Source organism: Podarcis muralis, chromosome 4 (assembly GCF_964188315.1).
Source record: "Podarcis muralis chromosome 4, rPodMur119.hap1.1, whole genome shotgun sequence".
In the NCBI taxonomy this organism is placed as follows: domain Eukaryota; kingdom Metazoa; phylum Chordata; class Lepidosauria; order Squamata; family Lacertidae; genus Podarcis; species Podarcis muralis.
The window spans coordinates 83,857,367-83,869,435 of record NC_135658.1 but is presented as its reverse complement, the minus strand read 5'-3'; the positions used below and the strand labels follow the sequence as shown (position 1 = coordinate 83,869,435).

Genomic DNA, 12,069 nt, shown 5'->3' with positions numbered 1-12,069 from the left:
CACTTCTGGTGAACCACAGCAGCGCACGGAAACGCCGTTTACCTTCCCGCCAGAGCAGTACCTATTTATCTACTTGCACTTTGACGTGCTAGGTTGGCAGGAGCAGGGACCAAGCAACGGGAGCTCACCTCGTCACGGGGATTCGAACCGCCGACCTTCTGATCGGCAAGTCCTAGGCTCTGTGGTTTAACCCACAGCGCCACCAGCCCGTTATCGTTTTCTTGACTATTCTGGAAAGAGGTAATGGTGACGACAGTACCATTTTCCTCCCACTATATAAAAGTCAAACAGGGTATTTCTTTGTGCACTAAAGCAGTGTTACCATCGTCAGCCTTAGCCCTGTCAGGCAGAATAGAATGGCACTCTGGCCCTACGCTTTGCCAAAATAAAGTCCCAGAGCAATTGATTTTCATTCTGCTTCTCAGCATGGAAGTACCATCATGGCTATTCTCCTCATCCTCCACAATTCTGCCTGATTACCAGGAGTTCAAAGAACACAAGGAGGGCCCTGGTGGACCAGTCCATCTAAGTCCATCGTCTTGTTCTCACAGTGATAAACAAGATTCCTGTGGGAAACCTGCAAGCAGGATTTGAGCACAGGGGCCCTCTCCCCTTCCGGTGGTTTCCAGCAACTGGTATTCAGAAGTGTTGCTGTCTCCAGTTTGTGGAGGCAGACAATAGCCATCATGCTTAGCAGCCACTGAAAGCTTCATCCTCCATGAATTTGCCCACTGAGCTGGTGGTTATCACTAGCAGCAAGCATTCCTTTATCATTATCATTTGTATATTTGCAATGGCCTACAGCTTTGAGCAGAAGGGACGCGGGTGGTGCTGTGGGTTAAACCACAGAGCCTAGGACTTGCCGATCAGAAGGTCGGTGGTTTGAATCCCCGCGACAGGGCGAGCTCCCGTTGCTCAGTCCCTGCTCCTGCCAACCTAGCAGTTCAAAAGCACCTCAAAGTGCAAGTAGATAAATAGGTACCGCTCCGGCGGGAAGGTAAACGGCGTTTCCGTGCACTGCTCTGGTTCACCAGAAGCGGCTCAGTCATGCTGGCCACATGACCTGGAAACTGTACGCCGGCTCCCTCGGCCAATAAAGCGAGATGAGTGCCGCAACCCCAGAGTCGGTCATGACTGGACCTAATGGTCAGGGGTCCCTTTACCTTTACCTTACAGCTTTGAGCAACAAATATCTGTTGCATTTCAGAGGCAACAGAGGCAACTTAGATGTTGTATAAAGAAATCATTTATGACTATATTGCCAATCAACTCCACTCTAGTTTGATGAGACAGAGAAGAGCTCCTATCCATTCATACCATTAATAATTGTGCAAAACCTCTGTCATGTCCCACCACAGTCACTTCACCCACCTGGGAAAAAACAATAACCAACGAACCCAAACCCTTTGTGTGCATAGCATGTATTCTACTGCTGAGCTATGGCTGCTCTCAAACACTTTCCCTGTATATTCCAAACCCATTTTGTTTGCCCTACAACACTAATAATAGTATTTTGCAACTCGCCTGAATCACAACATGAAAGATTGTTTTCCCTGTTACATGTTTTGAAGTGATGGATCTAAATCAAAAATTTGATCCTTTCTCAATATTTATTGATCTCTTGGGCGTCAAATGTAACAGCTGAGCAATTAACCCTCAAATTCATTTAATGGGAAAGTGTCACAGGTATGTGGTATGTTGCAATGACCCTGACAGAAATTCTTCTTTTACATGGGTTAAGCTGTGACCTCCCATGGCTTTGTTCTATAGATGTCCAAACTGCTTTGTTATCCTCTTAGTAATTTCTGGCAATACGAGCCCTTGTTAAGTTCAAAAAGCTATTTTATTATATTTTTAAATTGTCAGATTTTGAGGAAGCTAAATGCACCGGGATTAGCCCTTGTCCTCCTTAGTACAATTTTTGTAAAGTCAGAGGTTTTCGGTTTAGGATTTTGCAATATTACAGGGCAAATTAATTAATGCAGGCTGAAAAAGTACGTGACTTTTCAAATACTGAATTCAACTAATTAGCAAATGTTGATGTCAGAAGCAAAAATGATAATAGGACAGCAGGACAGTCTTCTTCCACTGCATTTTCCTGCAAAGCACACAATTCCCACAACAGAATGCAAGTCTATGTACTGCGATAGGCAAACCAGAGATTTGCATATTTGGATGCTGAATAGTTGTTGCCTAATCTCTTGAAGGATTATTGCAATCAACCAAAACCCAAGGAATACATTACTGTGGCTTTTGAGTGACTATCCTTTGTCTAGCTGATTGCTTGCTAAGAGTCAAAGCTGCTTAGCTGATATTTTGTCAGTGGGAGTTAATGCTTAGGCAATTGTCCCCCCCCCCCCCCGAATGAGCAATTTATCTGTAGGTTGAGGTCTGAGATCAGTGCACTGCAGGAGTTTGCAGTTTGCATTTAGAAACCGCTGAATCATAGAATCCTAGAAACTCTGGCAGGCATGAGCATTAATAACAGAAACACCTGTTGTCGCTGTGTCTTAATTGTACTTGGAGTAGCTCAGCCAATCTCATAACTCAGCTTTGTTGTTGTTGTTTAGTCGTTTAGTCGTGTCCGACTCTTCGTGACCCCATGGACCAGAGCACGCCAGGCACTCCTATCTTCCACTGCCTCCCGCAGTTTGGTCAGACTCATGTTTGCAGCTTCGAGAATGCTGTCTAACCATCTTGTCCTCTGTCGTCCCCTTCTTCTTGTGCCCTCAGTCTTTCCCAACATCAGGGTTTTTTCCAGAGAGTCTTCTCTTCTCATGAGGTGGCCAAAGTATTGGAGCCTCAACTTCATGATCTGTCCTTCCAGTGAGCACTCAGGGCTGATTTCCTGAAGAATGGAGAGGTTTGATCTTCTTGCAGTCCATGGGACTCTCAAGAGTCTCCTCCAGCACCACAGTTCAAAAGCATCAATTCTTCGGCGATCAGCCTTCTTTATGGTCCAGCTCTCACTTCCATAACTCAGCTAAAGAGCTGCAAATAAGTGTGTTGTAAAATCTTGTCTGGCTCTTGCAGGTCAGAAGATATAACTCTGATCTTAGGCCTGTCCCATTAGCTTCCTACTTGCTTCTGAGCTTGTTTTCATGCTTCAATCCATTAAAGGTCTGAATGAGTTGTGACTGGGTCACTCTACATAGTCTCCAACTGTCCACAAAATGTCACGACTGTCACAAAAACCCTTAAGCCACCATGGCTTCTCACTTTCTCCTGCGGAGTCATGCAGTCATACCTCAGGTTGCGAACTCTGCGGGTTGCACATTTTTGGGTTGCGGACTACGCTAAACCCAGAAGTACTGGAACGGGTTACTTCCGGGTTTTGGCGCTCACACATGCACAGAAGTGCAAAATGATGTCACATGCATGCACAGAAGCGCGTCACACTGGTGCGCAGACGCAGTGCTGCAGGTTGCGAATGTGCCTCCCGCATGGATCACGTTCGCAACCCGAGGTATGACTGTACTTGCTAGTTTTAATGTATGATGCCTTTAACTGCAGATGCTAAGTTGGTGAGTTTCACTTTTGAGTGTTGGTTGCATTTTGTTATTGCTTTTAGAAATCGTTTGTTGTAGTTTCAGTTATATTGTTTATATTGTGTGATTTCAGGATTATGTTGTATGCTGGGTACTTTCAGTATTACTATGGCTGTTGCTGTCATATTTCTTACGGATGATATTCAATTAAGTTTTACTTAGAGCAGACCCAGTGAAATTAATGAACATGACTATGTTAGGTTCCTAATTTGAATAGATATTTTCTGAATAAAGCTTAGTTGAATACCACCCAGTATATGCATCTCTTAAGTATTAGAATTTATTTGCTAGTGCCATGCTGTCAGCACTACTAATGGAAACTGAATTTGGTGCAACCTGGAATATGGAAGTTCAAGAGTACTGCTTCTTCTAAAACCTCCATTGGAAAAACCAAAGGTCACTCAGAAATAATTATTGTAAAAAGCTCTTGGTCAGTCAAACAAGCCTGCCCTTTTGTTGACTTTTTAAATTCTATCCCTGGTGTGATTAGCACAATGAGCAGTTAACCTCTATTTCACTTCTTTGTGCACTTCTTTGATATGATTACACAAAGGCCCTAGTTTAACAATGTATAAAGGACAGCTTACACTTTCTTGTGCAGTGGTATGGGCAGAGTCCCAGTTTATGCATGACACTGGCAGCAGGTATATCGTATTAATGGCATGGTTATCACAACAAGCAGTTAACCTTTATTTCAGTTCTTTGATGAACCTATAAAAAGGTCTTAGTTAAACGGGGTATAAAATTCAGCTTACGCTTTCCTCTGCTGCTGCGTAGAGTGAGGCCCAGTTTATACATGAGATGGACCACAGGTAATAGGCAAGACCTTACCTGTGCTCCCATCCTGCAATATTCAGACATACGACTTGCAGGCATCCATACACCTGTAGCATTAGGGTAGCTGCAGAGTGTCTGTCTGAGCTACCAACTGCTCACCTGAGCTGCCTGTTGCACAGCACATATATGAGGTAAGTGGGTGTGGGAAGCATGACCTCTCGGGCCATACTTGCTGAACCCAAAGGCGCTTAGGTGATGTGTGAACTGGGGTCTGAGAAATGCACATCTGGACTATGTGAATGATACCCTGCATGGATGCTTTAGAAATGCCTGTTTCTCCTGTTACAGAAATTCCTTTTTTGTGTGTCAGTGCAGGTAACATATGGTGCTGCTTCATCAGCCTTACCAAATTATGCGTGGAGCGAAAGACTAAACAAATTGTAGCATACAGATTTTCCAGACCAGTCACTCACAGGAAAAGGCACATTGTTGAGCGAGATTCTTGCCATGGCAGAGCACATTCAACATCTGCTATTTCTCCTACAACTGAGTATGTTCATAAAACAGCCAGGCTGTTTGCGTTTGGCATTTACTATGTGATACGGCACAAGGAATCCAAGCCTGGAGCTTAGTTTTTAACAGGAGATTATATATATATAATCTAATACTTAAGAGATGCATATACTGGGTGGTATTCAACTAAGCTTTATTCATAGGAGGCCACACCTCCTCAACAGTATTTATAGGAACTCAAACACTGAGATCCTGCTCTGTTCCAGTAACAAGAAGCCGAAAGCACCAGCCTGAAGATGACGAGTGAGACCTCGTCGAAACGTCGCCTAGACACCCCAACTTTTACACGGGAAGATACCCGAGGACACCAAAACCTGCATATATATATATATATATATATATATATATATATATATATATATGACAGAACCCCGCCACCCCAATGCAGTAAACAAACAAAGCAGAATTCTAGAAGCTGGATGATAGCTCTAATAACATCAGCAGCAACTTGTATATATTGAAAAATCATTACTATACATACTATACACCCACATACTGATGCTGATTTGAGTCTTCCTACGCTTGAGCATATGTATCCAAAACTGCACCACCGAGAGAGAGAGAGAGAGAGAGAGAGAGAGAGAGAGAGAGAGAATGAGAATGGGGGGGGGGGCATTGGCAGACTTGTGGTAACCCTTGTGGTTCTGCACAAGTACAAAAAAATTGGGAGGAGAAAAAGCTAAGTGGGAAAACACCTCAACAGAGACTCATAGGTGTGAGGGTGGAAAATAGATCTGATTCACTTGTGGGTAATTAACAAAAGGGGACGCGGGTGGCGCTGTGGGTTAAACCACAGAGCCTAGGACTTGCCAATCCGAAGGTTGGCAGTTTGAATCCCCGCAACGGGGTGAGCTCCCGTTGCTCTGTCCCAGCTCCTGCCAACCTAGCAGTTCGAAAGCACGTCAAAGTGCAAGTAGATAAATAGGTACCGCTCTGGCGGGAAGGTAAACAGTGTTTCCGTGTGCTGCTCTGGTTCACCAGAAGCGGCTTAGTCATGCTGGCCACATGACCCGGAAGCTGTACGCCGGCTTCCTCAGCCAATAAAGCGAGATGAGCGCCGCAACCCCAGAGTCGGTCACGACTGGACCTAATGGTCAGGGGTCCGTTTACCTTTACTAATTAACAAAAGAATCGGATGGACACCTAGATTCAAAATGTGGGTCTCCAGCAGGAATATAATAATATTCCATAAAATATTTAGGGAGTAAAGCCCTGTTCAGGTTTTTAATTTCATCATGTGAAGTCAGTAATGCTAGGAAGAATGGGGTGTCTGTGTGCAGGCAATTCACCTTCTTTACAGTGGTTCTATGTGATTCAGAACTCCTGACAGGGGATCACAAATGGGAGAATGTTACTGGACTCATGTCCTGCTCATGGGTTTGCCATAGATATCTGATGGGACACTGTGAGTACAGGATGCTGCACTAGAAGGAGCTTTGGTCTGATCCAGCCTCTGAGGTGAGCATTATTATTATATTATTATTTTTGTAGTGACTGTCATTCGTCCCCCAGTACACCATAGAATGTGTCAATGTCGATGTCCAAAGCATTCTGGGGAAATAAAATGGCAGCCCCCCCAAATCAGCACTCCTGCTGCTTGTGCCACAAGATGCAGGGGAAAAACAACAACAGGAGGAGGAAAAATGGGAAATGAATGTAACAAAACCAACATGAATTTAACAAATGAAGAAAGAAGCAAATGTGATTTTAGCAAATGAAGAGCAAAACACATAAGGTCTTAAATAGCAAAAATGAACACAATTATGAAATGACTTTTTTCCTTGCACATTCCTACTCCCAATCCAAGTTACATAAGATGCTGTTCTAGTCGCTCAGCAGTGAAGAAAGAAGAGAGTGTGTGCTTTGTTCAGAAACACTGTCCTTGTTGTTACGCCACATATTCCAGGTATCAGCCCTAGTTCAAATGACATAGGTAGCAGACTGAGGTGGTAGAATCACTGGCTATATAACTTTCATCGGCAGGTGCATTGAACGAAAGAGCAAAAATAAAATCTCCACCGTGTTAAAAATAGCATGTATGTAGTAAACCAGGAAAAAACAGTACACTAAGCTCTCGTGCCACTGTCAACTGCCTCATACCACATAATGTGCGCAATAGCTCTATTCCTTGAGTTACTCTCAGATGTACCTAAAAATGAAAGGTGGGGTCCAGCAAAAAGCAATTCACTTTTAAATGTCCTTGATCTCAGTTGGAGAAACGTAAGCACTCGCCTCTCACTGGAATCACCTGAGTTTCAAAAATTTTTCTGGATAATACTTTAAAAGTTTTCATTAATATATAACCCACATGATTTATAGGAAGATGATCTCATGAGCCATGTCTATCCAGAATAAATTCTGAGGGGGAAAAATCTCGAGCATCAAGAGTCTACTTGAGTGATTGATTCATTGACTGATGGCTATGTCCTGCTTCTCCTCTGGGGAGTTCAAGGTCGCATACATAAGCTTCTCCATCTAAGGGATGGAGGCCATAAATAATAAATTTAATAAATAATAACAATAAGGCCTGCTTCTGCAGGATTTCAGTCCATTTTTCTTCTTCGCCTTTTCATTTCTTAGCCTCACTTTCCCACATTGCCTCTTAATTCAATTGGCTGCGAAGATTCCATAACATCATTTCAGATGTAGGATTCTGACATCCTTAGCAGAATTACGTGAAGTGCTACAGCCATAAGGATCAAATGGCCACATAGGGAAAACGAATCTAATGGTTGCAATTGGCAAAGAACAGCAAGAACATCGAAACCATGCATCTGGAGCAAACGTAAGCGAAAACTACAGAAAGTTAGAAGTGACAGACAGTTGCAAAAAGGGCGCAGAATGAGGTAGTCCTAGCTACCAGCAGTGAGGGGGGGGGGAATACCTTCATGGCCATTGGAGCTTTCTTCCCCCAAAGATGCCTTATCTTCCCTTTTCTGCTTTTAAGCCAAATGGTAATCTTGCAAAGTATCAACTGCAGGTGGCTGTGTTGTGTTTGACGATAGAAAGCACATAAACTCCAAGCTTCTAATTGTGCCAGACAGAGTTCATGATGGTAGATTATCCCAAGCAATGTGAGAGAAAAATCCCAGGAGTAATGGGGAGAAATGAGGTTCCAATAGCAAATTCTACTCCAAAACAATTTGGTGGTGTTGGTGGTGGGGGAGGCACATATCTGAAAATAGTATATTGTTTAAACAAACAAATTTTGTTATCTTGAGATCTCTTTTCTAGAGACAGCTTATTTTAGTTTTGTTCTCCCCCACTTCCATAGGCATTAGGCACCCACAAAGGTGAAAGTCTCTTGATGAGTTTCTAATGTTGTTTACAGAGGTATATTCCTATATTGCCAAGGAGACCAGACACCCTGTTAAGAAACATCTTAGCAACAGCAAAGCACTTTCATTTATGACATTCCTGCCTGAACATTTTCTGAAGGCATTCTCCGAAGCCATTTACAGGAAATGAGTCAATACTAGACATGGGTATTAGGCAGGAAAGTGGAATAAACTGCTATTTTGCTGTACCCTGACCTCAGAAATGATATCAGATTGACTATCGCACTGCAAATCATCCACAGTGCAAACATGAGTGATTTATTCTGGCACACGTGTCCATTGGGTTCCTACTGATAACTGTGGAATTATTGCTGTTTCATTACAGGAAAGTGTGTGTCTCCCTAACCTCAAAGAAATTGAGACCAGATGGGAGAGAGAAATAATTGAAAGAGGAAGGTAAAAGGGGCTGGGGTGTATGTATTATGATCTTCAGTGCAGAACAGCCTGTTCTAATCTCCTTAAAGGCACTGTTTATGGCTCTTCAGACAATGCCCGTGCCAGGATTTGAGAGGCACCCAAGTAAGCCTTACAGTGGAATCCTGTGCATATTTACTCAGAAGTAAATACATTTATATAAAGAGGGGCTTACACCACCCCCTTCTGCCTGGCTATGTGTGTTGGACTCAGTGGAACTCTGATCCAGGCTCGATTACTAGGTCACTTCTGCTGCCATGAGTGGTTGGGTGGTATTGTACATGTGGCAGTCGCTCCCCAGCTCTGCCAGACTCAGTGGCAACAACATGTTGTTCAGATTGCTCAGTTAGTGTGTTTAGGATTGCAGCCGTACGGTGCAATCCAGGGGTGGTCCAAGACATTTTGCAGCCTGAGGCCAAGACAAGATGGCACCATCCAAGTCCATATATGTATAGAACTAAAATGACAGCTGAATCTTACTTCCACATTGGCGACTGGCTAGCATCTTCCACTATTACACCTACAGGCAACAGGCTAGTTTAGGAGGCACAGGGCCCCTCACCATTCAGAGGTTGGGTCGTCACCTACCAGTGATGCAGTATAGTGGGCTGGATGCACATGATATTTGGGGTAGACACTTAAGCTAGCTTGCCCTGTGGGTTTGAGGCTATTTGAGTCTAAGGTTTCTGAGCATCATTCATATGATGTTGTCCTCAACCAGAACCCATCCCATAGCCTTTTTTGAGTGAATTCAGATTTTCCAGAACCTGGGAAAATGAGAAAAGCTGTGGACTGCTGCTGTTTGCATTCATTTATGCAATCTGAGGGAAATAGTGCTGGGGAGAATCTAGAGTTAGTTTGTTTACAGAGTGGAAGGAAAAGGAGGACTTTTTTATGTTTCTTCATCTCTGGCCACTCACTGAAGACTAAAGAAATATATTACAGGGGGTGGGGTGGGGGAGCAAAATGACAGAGCTGAGTGCCATCCACATGTTGGTGACACCTCAGACCACATCCCAGGACCACCTTTTATGTAGATGTTAGAACAGCATAGAAGATCATTGGTTGTCCAAGAAAGAACAGAGTCGCTGTAACACGCAGGGCTTTTTTTCCATCTGGAACTCACCAGAACTCAGTTCCAGCACCTCTCAGGTGGGCACCATTGAGGGAGGTGTTCATGGTGAGTTCCGACACTTCTTTTTCTAGAAAAATAGCACTGGTAACATGGGTACCTTCAGCACCCAACTCAGACAGCTTATCCAGAAGGATATCGCAGTCCAGTGGTACCTCGGGTTACAGACGCTTCAGGTTACAAACACCGCTAACCCAGAAATAGTACTTCAGGTTAAGAACTTTGCTTCAAAATGAGAACAGAAATCGCACAGTGGCGGCACGGCGGCAGCAGGAGGCCCCATTAGCTAAAGTGGTACCTCAGGTTAAGAACAGATTCTGGTTAAGAACAGACCTCCAGAACGAATTAAGTTCTTAATCCGAGGTACCACTGTAAACGGTTTTGAAATTTGCTGAGAAGTACCTGACTACTGACAGGATCACACTTTCCTTATCCCTCTCTTGGGAAAGGTCCCACAGGGTGAACATGAAAGTTTCCATTACTAAACCAGGACTGAAGTGTAATTGAAGTGGATCTAGAAAGAGTTCAATCCAAAACCACTTGCTTGCCCAGGAAGGGACTGCTGCAGTGTTTGAAACTTCCATTGTTCTAGGCGCATTTTGTGACAGGGAATTTCATCAGCACGAGCAGTTTCTGAGCTCTGGGCCCAGTACTGCGCCTAAGATTTCAGATTAAAACTGCAGTGTGGTAGCAAAGGAGGACCTTTTTCTGCCTCCCCAACTTCCAGCCAGTCTGGAGACTGGAGAAGAGACCCTCTTAAGAGTATTAGGGGGTGGGCAGGGGAAGGACTAGATCATGTGAAAAATGAACATAATATTTTAGCTGCAGTTCATTCATTTCCAGCTTTGTATTCTAGTTATAAAAAAAGTGTGCCTAGACATTCTGTTGTTGCGCCCATAACCTAGGTTTAAGGTGCCATTTAGCTCCTAGCTTTCATATCTCAGTTTGTAACACTGGGCTGCTGACAACCAATCTATAGTTGTTTACATCTTTCAGATCCAGGTTAAGTTTCTTCATGAGTGGCCTAATAACCACCCCCTTTTCTAAGGAGGAATTTACAACCACCTGGACTTCCTCTTCTTGTTGGATGTGGAGGCAAAGGGTCAAGCAGACAGGTGGTTGACTATACATGGTCAGACACCCTGTTTATATCCTCAGGCCTCAGCAACTTAAAGTCACTCAGTAAAACTAGACCAGTCTGATTCTCTGGGTACCTCTACTGAGTTTAAAGGGACTGACTTCCACATGAGTACTGTGGTACCTCGGGTTACATACGCTTCAGGTTACAGATGCTTCAGGTTACAGACTCCGCTAACCCAGAAATAGTACCTCGGGTTAAGAACTTTGCTTCAGGATGAGAACAGAAATCGTGCTCCGGCGGCGCGGTGGCAGCGGGAGGCCCCATTAGCTAAAGTGGTGCTTCAGGTTAAGAACAGTTTCAGGTTAAGAACGGACCTCCGGAACGAATTAAGTACTTAACCTGAGGTACCACTGTACAGGACTGTAGCATTAGCTACTTGGTTATTTTCAAGTTTCTCTCTTCTACATGACCTCAGTTATGAAATGCATTAAGGCAAAATGATCATGAAATCTAAGACTTCCTGGGACCTAAAGTTCTTTACTTTTGTTTTTACAACACAGTTGCTTCTTGGAATGTTCTTAATAGACAAGAAAACCAAAGCAGAATTAGGAGGGAAGGCAATTTGTATGAAACAGGCTCCTTAATTTAATGGGACAGAAACCCTGTATCCTCAAAGATGCAATACATGCTTTCTAGTGAGCATTAACAGCTAATCTGAGTCCCTCAATGCTGTAACGATGCAATCAAACAGCAGGTATCTTGTTTTATATTTTAAGAAGCAGTTTAAAGACTATTTGCAAATTCTAATGTGTAGAGCCCCAAGCTACAACAACCACCTACAAAGTATGGAATCAATGATTCATAATTTGGAAATAGGGATTAGTTAGATAAGTGTTGCTTCTGTTTTTGGCTGCAGTAACATTGTGGGACAAGAGTTGCTAGCTTGCTTCTCATCAATCTATGGAAGTGCAAGAAGACAAATGAGATAGCAGGCACTGCAATCCTGCCGTTAAAACAAGGAGAGCAACAGAGCAAATGTTATCCACTGACTTAAACAGTACATATTCACAAGTAGGCATGGTTAGGACTGCAATGGTAAGGTGCTTCCAGGTGGCAGCCTTTTTTCCAGTCACCACACATGATGTGGTGCACCACCACTGCACTGCCCTGTGGCAGTGCTGCTGGCCATTGGGACTAAGGGGGTAC

The 12,069-nt window shown here is 43.6% G+C and overlaps 1 long non-coding RNA gene across 1 annotated transcript in view; it reads right to left on the bottom strand.

Annotated features, from left to right (window-relative positions):
* Positions 1-11,146, bottom strand: part of LOC144327549 (uncharacterized) — a 164,208-nt gene extending 153,062 nt beyond the window's left edge. Inside the window, exon 1 of the long non-coding RNA XR_013392681.1 lies at positions 11,112-11,146. This is a non-coding gene — a long non-coding RNA (uncharacterized LOC144327549). The remainder of the gene's footprint in view (positions 1-11,111) is intronic.
* Positions 11,147-12,069: the final 923 nt, after the last annotated feature.